General features: G+C 39.8%; 1 pseudogene; it reads left to right on the plus strand.

The window, feature by feature from the left end:
* The first annotated feature begins 2,509 nt into the window (after positions 1–2,509).
* LOC120442165 lies at positions 2,510–5,247 on the plus strand (annotated as a pseudogene).
* The last annotated feature ends 6,940 nt before the right edge of the window (positions 5,248–12,187 follow it).

Below are 12,187 nucleotides of genomic sequence, written 5' to 3' on the forward strand. Positions count from 1 at the left end.
ATAGTTATGAGTGTTTTTGTGCTGTTTTTTCTATTGGACGTGATGGTTATCAAAACCAAACATGATAAGTTTGGCAAGCGCAGGAGACACGACACGGAGGAGATTTGTCAATCAGGCTGCAGAATGCAATGCGCATTGTTGAAAGCTGTATGGTGCAATAACAAAAATCAGCGAAATGTGACGGGTGAACAGCGGGACCACTGTATACTGTTTTATTAATAAACAAAATATATTCCAATATGACAACACGCATATATTAACTGCCTACATTAATTCACTGTAAACCTTGTCCTTCTGACTGACACTCCCTGCTGCCTCTCCGGGCTGTCCCTGGTCCTCGGGGGAAGTTCTCCACGGTCCGCACCATATTGCCACTAGTCTCCCGCAGGGGTGAGGAAGGGGTCCAGAAACCCCATGACTGCGAAGAACTTCCATCTCTTCCCCGATCCTGCTGCAGACCCACTCCTCTTCTCCTTCTCTGTCCTCTTCTCCTTATTATATGTGTCCCTGAGGCTCTTCCACTTTCTCCTGCAGATGTCCTCTGAATAAACACATTATCTTGTTAGCGGAAAGGTATTTGTACATCAGTGGGAAAATAGCGGGACAGTACGCGTCCGTACCTAGAGAGCCACGTCACCAGCCTCCTGATTGGTTGTCGCAGCGCGAATTGACACCGGAGTTCAGATTTTCCAACTCGAGCAGCTGGCGCGATAAGCGAGTGTGCACAAAATGCAACACACAGCGGTTTTCTTCGCGAGTCAAACGCGCTACACTGACGCGCGTTTCAGGCGTTTTGGCATTTTCGCGAAGCAAATCTGCTTCCGAATTTTCGCTGGACGTGCAATCGCGTGTCATCGCGCTCTTTCCATTGACTTTACATGTAAACCTGACGCTCTGGCCGCCTCTATCGCGTTCGGTGTGAACGCACCGTTAGATCCGGATCTTTGACGTGAACGACGCGAGCCGGCTCCTTATCGCAAGCAGTGTGGGTTTTTTTTCCTTTTCTCACCCTGTCCCTCACACTTTTTTTCCGCTTCACTCCGCACGCGAGCCTTGTGCTTTGCGCTGGGCAGAGGGGGGAGGGACAGTAGTTACACTCGCAGTAGCACAGCAACTGAGACGGAGAGAAAGAGCGCCAGGAGCAACAACGTCACATTAGAAAGGTATAGTAATGGTCCAGATTCAGAAAGTTGATTCATGCAGGCCCATATGACAGAGAATGTGCATCTTTTTGTTTTCATATTTTAATTTATATTTAATTGTGTTGTGGTTTGCAGTGTTTTGTGTTATTTCACTTCAAATTTGTTTAAAAGGGAAAAGCTGAAAATGTAAATAGTTAAAAGTTGAAATGTGAATAGTTGGTTTTAGTATTATATGATTTATTTATTACATTTTATGTGGAGTGAATAAATAAAAGTATATTTACAGTGGCCCCTAGAGACAAAGCATGTACAAACTTCAAAACACGTATGAACTCTGAAGCACGTACAAACTCTGAAGCACGTACAAACCCTGAAGCACGTACAAACTCCAAAACACGTACAAACTGCAAAACACGTAAAAATTCCATAGCACGTACAAATTCTGAAGCACGTATAAACTCTGAAGCACGTACAAACTCCAAAACACGTAAAAATTCCATAGCACGTACAAATTCCGAAGCACGTATAAACTCTGAAGCACGTACAAACTCCAAAACACGTAAAAATTCCATAGCACGTACAAACTCCAAAACACGTAAAAACTCAGAAGCACGTACAAACTCCAAAACACGTACAAAACACAACAGAAGTGCTCCAGGATGCTAGGCGCAGTGTTGAGCTTTTGTTACCTAGTGGCTACACAAGCCAGCAAGTACCAACAACCAGATTTGGTGTGTGGTAGTAACAGGTAAATGAACATTTTTTTTAAATTATTTGAATATATATGAGTGCTTGTGTATAAATACACAAACAATACATATATACTGTATATAGTATTTTATTTTATTCTGTACAGTTGTGTACTGTATTTATTCTCATTTTATTTTATTCTAATTTTTCCTTCATAACTTTTGCACTGTCCACTTCCTGCTGTGACAAAACAAATTTCCCATGTGTGGGACTAATAAAGGTTATCTTATTCTTATTATTCTTATATGTTTTCAATTGTGTAATTTAAGTGATCTAGGTAGCTCTGTTTTGGAAGGTCAGTTAACCCTAGAAATGAGTTTGCACATGCTTTGGAGTTTGTACGTGCTTTGGAATTTGTACGTGCTTTTTGGAGTTTGTACGTGCTTTGTCTCTAGGGGCCACCGCATATATTTATATATAAACATATATAAATAAAACCACCTTTTTTTTTACATTAATAATTCCTTTTGTGCATAATTTTATATTATTGTTAATAATAAATTAAAGCAACAAAACAACCTGAAGAGCTGGTTCGAGTCGAAAGAGCTGGCTCTTTTAGTGAGCCAAGTCGAAAGAGCCGGTCTCTAAAAGAGCCGGAAATCCCATCACTACTTTACATGGCATTTATTAACTCAGCTATGGAGAACAATATCACCTTTGTGCGACCTGCATATTTTATAATAAGTGGTTTTATTGGCATACCCTAACATTAGATATTATTTTGTCTTTCTGTGTTTTATTTACGTTCTTGGAGTTGTGGGAAACACATTAGTGATGACTGTAATAACATTGGATCATACCTTGAGAAGTCCTAAATATATTGCTGTTTTTAACCTTGCATTTACAGACCTGTTAACAGAGATGGGCAGTAACGCGTTACTGTAATCCGATTACTTTTTTCAAGTAATGAGTAATGTAAGGGATTACCATTGCAAAAATGGTAATTGGATTACCGTTACTTTCCCGTAGGAACGCTGTGTTACTGCGTTTTTTGCAAGAATGTCTCATGACAATGACGTAAGCGAGTGTGACGTTCGTGACAACAGCTGTCTGCAGATCAACAATGGATAATATATCTAGTGCGGGAGAGAGTATGAGCATGCAGCGTTTAAAGCGTGGATGTACTGACCTTATTTTGAGTTCGATTCCATAAAAAGTGACAAAAACATTAGTGTCCGTTGTGCGTGGGAAGAAAACTTCTTTTTACAGCGAAAAAACCCCCCTAAACTTCCAAGCAAGCACCGAGTGCGCTACGACTGTAATGGGAAATTCACAGAGAAACTCCCGGGGTCTTCAACTGACCGCTGCGGCACACTTGCACCATATTTTATTTTATGTGCTGGAATGTGCAGAAAATAGGTTTAAATGTTAAACAAATTTCTTCCAGTCAGAGAATGTTGCATATAATTTAATTTTTGCTTGATGCATAAAGTTAAAAGATTAAAACTAATAAAACAAGTTTTAAGAAGAGACTGCATAAAGAATTGGGCTGAAAGATCTATCGCTTTATCCCCTATTCAGGTTGTAAATTGTGTTTTTAAAAAGTAACTAAGTAACTAAGTAATTAATTACTTTTGAAAATAAGTAATCAGTAAAGTAACGGGATTACTTATGGGGGGAAGTAATCAGTAATTAGTAACTGAATACTTTTTTCAAGTAACTTGACCAACACTGCCTGTTAAGTAGCTCTTCTTTGATGCCAAAGGTTCTTGACATTTTTCTGTTAGACCATTATTATATTTCATACAATGACTGCTTGACTTTCATGTTTTTCAGCTTTACTTTTTATGCGATGCAGGCTTTTAATCTGGTTGTATTGTCATTTGACAGAGTCATGGCTATCATGTACCCTCTGCACTATCAAATGAGAGTGAGCCACAAGCTCATTTTATCTCTGATCGCTTTTTTCTGGCTTTTTGCCATAACTCTTATACTCGTTGCAGTTGGCCTTCTCACAAGACTCTCTTTTTGTAAGTCTGTCGTTATCCAGAGCTATTTCTGTGATCACGGTCCTATGTATTGTCTTGGCTGTAATGATGTCACCCACAATCGTGCAATTGCTGGTTTGGCACCAATTCTAATTCTTGGGTTTCCACTGGCATTTATCATAGGAAGTTATTGCTGTATTGGCTATTCTTTGTCAAAAATTTCTACATTTAGGGAAAGAGTGAAAGCTTTCAAAACCTGCACAGGTCACCTTTCATTAGTGGCAATTTATTTCCTTCCTATTACATTTGTGTATATCTTTGGGAATGTAATACATCCAAATGCTAGAATCATAAGCCTTTCGATTACCACTGTATTGCCTCCCATGTTAACCCTTTAAGACCTACCATAGAACCAAGTCCGCCAGAGCTTACTTTATAGTTTTACATGCTGTAGTGCCATTTTTGGGAGCATTTCAAGTTGCTATACATCAATACAACTGTTATAGCCCATATTTTAATAATATGTATGCATTAAGTCCATAGTAACTACATTATTGCACTTCTTTGCAATTAAACTACAAAAAATTTGAAAATCGTTTTTGGTTTTTTCTACTTGGAGAAATTTAAGAGGTTTATCCCTCAAAACTTTAAATACAAAAAAGTTGCAAAAAATAGTTTACAACAACAGGAAATTTATTTTGAGTGTCTTCATAGTTTTATTTTTGAGATACACCAATTTTTATATACTGCAGGAAAAACGAAAAACAATCCTATGATGCAAATTTGCAAAGAAAACAGCATGTGCATAAAAAAAAACTATTTCCAGCATTGCAATTCGAGTTCTAAGCATCCTAGAAACTATTCAGAAAAGCAAGCAAGTCAAATATGACTTACAAAAACACCAGTATAGGCTTTCAAGGCTTACAAGTAAAGAACTACATTTTCCGCGAAAATGACGTCACTTCCGGTTTCGGGCAGGAAATGGTGGACATGCGATCGTTCGCGCTGACATCTGTTTCAATGTGGGAAGTGTTACGAACAGCTGATCGGATCGGCAAAGTGTGTTTCTGGAATATTATGTTTTTGTTCCTGCAAGCGCTTTTTATGCAATTTTTGCAAAGCTATATGTGGAAGGAAACCGTGACCTAGGACAAGCTGATGGCATAAGATGTAAGTACAACTCCTCCGGTTTCGTATGCAAAAAAAATTATTGCGCTAGCTTACGCGGTTCCGGTTCTACAGGGATTTAAAAATAGTTACGCAAAACGGAGCGTGCCCGCTCCGACCGGCTTTAAAGGGTTAAACCCAATTATCTATGTTCTTCAGACACAGGAGATCAAAGAATCATTAAAGCTGTTGCAAACTAGAGCGCAGTTTGGAATTGCAGCGAAATACTGATAAGGATTTAGACTTGAACTTGTGCAGTGCCCAGTACCATGTAATGTAAGTTTTTTTGAAGCTGAAAATGTTGACCAAGCATTTTATATAGAATACTGCATCTTAGAGCATTTTAAGACACATCTAATGTATTAGTCTTCATATCCAATGTTAAAAATACTGAAGTATGTATTTGTCACTGTAAATCAAAATTATAAAAAAAAAAGAAGTTTAAAATATAAATCTGAAAATCAGTGAATTCAGATTTTTCTGTGACCAAAGAAATTGTTCTCACTTATATTTTGTTGGAGTAACCCTTGTCACAGCTGGAGAAAGACAGGACTCAGGTGCGGAGCTCTGAATGAAAGGCAGTGTGTTTATTTACAGTGGCAAAGGTTAACAACAGTTCAATGTGCAAAGTAGTCAGTCGTGTCCTCCTTCCAGTGCTCAAACAGTGCGTGGCGGTGAATTTCTGTTCCTCCTCCAGGTACATTCCTGTGCTCGTGATTCTCCTCCGTCCCTGTTCCTAGTCGCTCTCTTTCTGCTTTGTGTCTATGGGCCACCGTATATATTTATATATAAACATATATAAACAAAACCACATTTTTTACATCAGTAATTCCTTTTGTGCATAATTTTATATTGTTGTTGATAAATTAATTAAAGGAACAAAACAACCCGAAGAGCCGGTTCGGAGCCGAAAGAGCCGAAATTCCCATCACTATCAATTTCATTCCACAAGACGTAGCCATTGTAGAGGGAGACGTCAAGGAGGTGGTGGAATAGGGCCAATGGCCACCGTGCTGTGTGCCTCCTGCATGAGTAGGTGCCGACAGCCTAACAAAAAAAAACAAAAAAACAACTCAAATACATTAAACCTATGTATATTTTACACAAGAATATATGAGTAAGAATAAATAAATGTGTGCTTAACTGATGGGTAATGACACCTACCTTATCAAGGTTGTCGATGCCTCCTTTACATTTGTTGTACTCAGTTATTATTTTTAGCTTTCTCTTGGTGTCATCGGTTATGGATGGTGCTTTGTGCTCAGCAGGAGGACGTTTGTTCTGTGTCGGGGGACGTAAGACACCAGGGTGTGCGTCTTCGTGAAGGCGAAGATGGAGGAGTGCACCTCTCTCCCTCTTGTCTTAAGCAAAATTGACGGAAGCTAGAGTTAATTTTTTCGAATTGTGCCAGCCAGGGCCATTTTTCTCTTTAGTAGCTCATCTGCCAAAGGAAAGGAGATGAAAAAATTGTAGCAAGTGACGGTGTGTCCCTTGAGCCCATCTATCATCTCTAGGACCACCCTCATCCCCTGGTTGACCTCCGCCTGTTTGCCAGCTGCTTTGCCTGTGTAGACTTGCACTTTCCAGGCATATGATGTCTTGACATCGCATAGTGCCCAAATCTTCAGGCCATACTTAGTAGGCTTTTTTGGCATGTACTGCCTAAATCCGCACCTGCCTTTGAATGGCACAAGTTGCTCGTCCACACACACGTCCCTGTCCAGGCAGAACAGCATCTGGAGGCGGTCCGCCCACATGTCCCAGACTTTGCGTATTGGAGCCAGTTTGTCATCTCGGCGTCGGGAAAGTTTATCATCAAAGCGCAACGCCCTAGTGATGTGATGAAACCTTTTTACCGACATGGTGGCCCGAAAATTCAGCCGTCCGGTTTTCTCACTAAAGAGGCTGCGCAATGACTGAACGGTACACACCAGACAACATCAGCAGTCCCACATAAGCTCTTATTTCATCTGTGTCCACGTCTCTCCATTCTTCGATCGTGCGTCTTCCTTGTAGATTTGTCACCGACGCTATGTGTGCAGCACCATTTCATCTGTGAGAAACAGCAGGCGGTGGCATAATGTGTGGGTCCCGGGATAAGTACGGTGGCTGCTGGGACATAATGGAACGTCTCGGCATTTGTGGGAGCCCACACAATTCTTCTGTTCTTAGACGTCCACTCTGCTGGCTCTTCAGCTCTCTCTCCGCTCTCATTGTCCGACAACACTCCTCCAGATGAACTGGACTCCAGCTCCTCCGTTTCCACCTTTTTTTCCACCTACATTTTCTGCTTCATCCCCAGAATCCTCAGATGAAGATGCAGAGCCATCCTCACGATCAGGGTCCAGCACCATTTCCAAAACCTCCTCAGTGCTATAGTACCTTGCCATTGTGAAAATGACTACTCCCGCACTACGGCTCATACTTATAACCACGGCACTCATTTTAAAATAAAATTAAAAAAATATATCTTTTGGCAAATTTGGCTATATTCCAATCAACACAGTGAAAATGTCTTGAAATTAAAAAATGCAAAGGCCACGAAATGGTGCGAGGTGCTCCCAAGGGGTAGCATCAGAATGTGTGAGCTGTCGGCTTCCAGCCCCAATGGCGTGACCATGTACGTGCTGTCACGTGAGAAAGCCAACGGCTTTACCTGCTCTCATTTGCTGTTTTAGCAGTTTGGTAGTTGTTGAAATAGTTTCGTGAGTTTTAACCTGAGATTCTGGAGTTTCTGGCAAAATACATTATGTTTAAAAATTGATTCAGGATTTTAATGAATCGATATCATGTTATTCAAGCTAGAATCGATTTTAATCACAAAATCGATAATTGAAACCCACCCCTATTTAAAGTCTCTGTGTATCTTGTTCTTTCCTTAGATTTTCAACTGGATTTAGGTCAGGTGACTTGCTGGGCAAGTTTAATTTTATTACTCTGAAACCAATTTAGAGTTTTCTTATTTGTGTGTTTGGGATCACTGTCTTTCTGAAATGTCCACCTTCATTTCATCATCGTCCTGGTAGAATGCAGCAGATTTTTATCAAACAAAAACCTTGGTACATTTTTCTATTCATTCTTCGCTCAATTATATGAAGCATGCCCGTGTCGTGTGCACACATCCCAACTTGTTTAGCAAGCTTTAAATGCGCTTCAACAGGCTTTTTCTTCAGCAATGGAGTCTTGCCTGGTGGAGTGTGTTACTTATTGTTTTCTTTAAAACAGTCATGCCTGCTGATTCCACACATTTCTTTATAAATGCACAACTCTTGTGATAATTCTTTTCACTCCTCCATCTGAAATCTTGCAGGGAGCACCTGGTCGTAGACCAGGTTTATGGTGAAATGACACCAATGACATCAGTAAGTTTTGCAACAATAAGGTTATCAGGGCCTTGAGAGAGATGATTAGTTTAACCCATCATGAGATGTTTCTTGTGTGACAGCTTAGTAATGAGGCACATTTTTTAAAGACCATCAGTTGGGACTGAACTAGAGCTGGGCGATATGACCCAAAATTCATATCTCGATATTTTTTAGCTGGATGGCGATATAAGATATATATCTCGATATTTTTTAAAGCCATAAAGTAAGAACAAAAGAGAGTTCTTAGTCAAAGCTGTGTCCCAGATGTCACACAGGCACTTTTATTAACATACAGCATAGATGTACATGAATTATGAGCATTTATTAAATAATGATGCTCTATAAATAAAAGAAAACTATGTTGTTTTGTGCATAACAAAGAGCAAATTGTGCAGTCAAATTGTAAACTAACAGACGCTGAGCATAATAACAAAGACAGATTTCACAGCTGCTCTGTTCCCAACTTCTACTGTGTGACTGACAGCCTGGAGTTTGAAATCCGCTCAGAACCATGTCTCTGGACAGGTGCCATTTATGGTCCTTATACACACAACACGGTAATATTATGTTGAAGCACAGTACGTGATCACCCGCGAGGCTCCTCGGTAGCCGTAATGCTCCGACAATCCATCAAGCGGTGCAGCTCCGTAGCTTACCAAAGTCGAACTAAAACATTTTTGACAGATTGCTGAGCGCTGTGTATCACATAAAATCGGTTCGCGGTCATCAAGCACAACCAGAATTCATACAAAAGGCGCCGCAGTCAACTTTTGAGAAGATGAAAGGATTTCAGGCCGTGCATGGCGTTAGCGTGGCTAGCTCGTTAGCGTGGTTAGCTCGTTAACACGTTGACGCCGCCCAGCCCCACGCACGGGGCGATGCGCAGTAACTCATTAACGGAGGCGAGGTCGAGTAACTTTGCGTAAAGACAAAAGTGGACGAAAGAGAGGCAAACTGCGGCTCCGCAACTATAATTATAACGTAACATAGACTATATCGATATAAAGGATATTGTCACATCTTATATCTCGTATAAAAATATATCGATATTTTTAAAAATCTCGATATATCGCCCAGCTCTAGACTGAACCAGCTGATATTATGTTTTTGGACCTCTCTTTCTTCATGCGATCAATAATTTTACCCTGTTTCTCAGAATTACACACACACACAAACTCCAAAACACAACGGAAGTGCTCCAGGATGCTAGTGGCTACACAGGCATTTGGGTAATGTTAGTGTGTAATATGTTGTTTTATTCTATATTTATACTGTACTATTGCTTTGTTTGATATGCTTTTATACTTCCTTTATATTGCTATATTGTTTGTCTGTTTGACATGCCTTCATTCCCATGTGAAGCACTTTGTAACAGCGTTTGTCTTAAAAAGTGCTATATAAATAAATTTTACTTACTTACTTACTTACTTACACAAGCCAGGAAGTACCAACGACTGGATTTGGTGTGTGGTAATAACAGGTAAATGAAATTTTTTTTTAATTATTTGAATATATATGAGTATTTATATTGTTTGTGTATTTATAAACACATATGCTTTCAATTGTGTAATTCAAGTGATCTAGGTAGCTCTGTTTTGGAAGTTCAGTTAATGCTAGCAATGTGTTTTGGAGTTTGTACGTGCTTTTTAGAGTTTGTACTTGCTTTGGAGTTTGTACGTGTTTTGGAGTTTGAACATGCTTTGTCTCTAGGGGCCACCGTATATATTTATATAAAAACATATATTTAAAAAAAACAATTTTTTTTACATTAGTAATTCCTTTTGTGCATAATTTTGTTGTTGATAATAAATTAATTAAAGCAACAAAACAACCCGAAGAGCCGGTTGGGAGCCGAAAGAGCCGGCTCTTTTTAGTGAGCCGAGCTGAAAGAGCCGGTTGTCTAAAAAGAGACGGAATTCCCATCACTACTAGTCGAACACAGAACAGCGAACAGTTAATCACTCACGTGGCAGGCAATAGTTTTCTATGCGAACGGTCCGAGAATACTACCAGGCTTAGTGCAATACTCTAGCTCTGACTGTCATTCTGCCTCACCATTAAATAGCTCTGCCTAAGATGGTGCATGATTAAAGGCAGCAGGAGACCAAAATCAGTCGCAGGTGTGGCGGCTCCAGAGCGGCAGCACTTCCGGGTCGGATGTCACTCGTTGCCATGCGACCTCCATAAACAATCGCCAGGGAGACGGAAAAGAGAGGAAAAAACACACATGCCAACTCAAGCAGGTCGACCGGTAGGGGAACTGTCCGACCCTGACAATTGTTCAGATATTCAGACACTCTCCTCATATATTCTTCTACAACACATAGCGCCCCCCCCCCCCAAAAAAAAAAAACTAAACAAACAACAAAAGTTGTGAACTTTGTGTGTGAAGTTTTTTTGTTCTGACTTTTATGGACACAGAGTATTTCTAATTTAAAAATGCATATATTTGAAAAACTGCTTTCTTATTTCTTTCATTTCATTACCATGCCTACCTTCACAAACTGTACAGGTTTACATGTATCTGCTAATAATACTAAGTAACAGATTCATAAAATACTAGAGTCTCAATTCAGTTAAATTCAATTAATTTATACAACGCCAAGACACAACAAAATTCACCTGAAGGCGCTTTATATTGTAAGGTAGACCTACAATAAAATACAGAGAAAAACGCAACAATTATATGACCCCCTATGATCAAGCCCTTTGTCGACAGTGTGAAGGAAAAACTCCCTTTTAACAGGAAGAAACCTCAGGCAGAACCCGGCTCAGGGAGGGGCGGCCATCTGCTGAGACCTGATGGGGTAAGTCTAGAAACAAAACAGAAGTTAAAACTTTCTGGAGATCCTTTATGTTAAACCAAGTTAGTAAAACTAAAGTGAAAACAGGCTAGAAGGCACCAACAGCACACACATGGTTGGACAGGTTTCATTCAATGGCTTGAATTAGAAAAGATGAGTGAGGCCTTACATACAGCAAAGGGCTACACCCTCTGTGTTGACTCGTGTCATTCATGCCCCTATCGTTATCAGATAATGAGTCATATATATACTCCTGTAACATCATAGCAATGAAAAACTGAAAAAAAATCTAAATGATAAAGTATTCCATTATCCTCCAGTACCACTCCAGGGCTCGCAAAATCGCTAGTCCGACGTCGCGGAGCTAGCGATATCTCCGGTCGGGCGACCAAAATCTATCTCAGCCCCGCCCGTCGGGCTATATGATGTGCAGTGCCCACTACCATGTAATGTAGTTGTAGAAAGCAAGAGTTCCATCTAAAATTGCAGCAAAATTATTAAAAAGGATTTAGACTTGAACTTCTGATGTGGCCTCTGCAATCTAATGTAAAAGTTATTATTTTTAAAGCTGAAAATGTCGGCAAAGACTAATGTAGCACATGTAGCAAAAACATCAAGATTTAAAAATCTATAATAAGTAAATTCAGAGTTTTCTGTGACCAAAGAGATTCTACTCATTTGTATTCAATTGTACTCATTTGAGATTTTTTCTATTTAAACTAAGTTTTTCCACTCCACTGTCACTAAGTGCTTGCTCACAGTTGGGCTCATGTGATTGTTGAGCTTTTTCTCTGGATTATATAGGGTATGCCTTGAGGTCTTTCTTTATCCTTTGTCATGTCCTCCCCTCAAAATTTGTGTTCCTGTGGGTTTCTTCAGTTCTACGTTGACTTTGTCTCCCTGTAATTTCAAGTTTCCCACCTCATTGGTTTCCAGTTTAATTTCTTGCCAGAGTTTTTGTATTTTTGAGCTTCAAGTAACACCAATAAAGCTGCCTCTTAAAGCTCAACCTGACCTTGTTTATATAGCAT

The sequence above is a fragment of the Oreochromis aureus genome, linkage group 10, assembly GCF_013358895.1.
Source record: "Oreochromis aureus strain Israel breed Guangdong linkage group 10, ZZ_aureus, whole genome shotgun sequence".
Taxonomy (NCBI): Eukaryota; Metazoa; Chordata; class Actinopteri; order Cichliformes; family Cichlidae; genus Oreochromis; species Oreochromis aureus.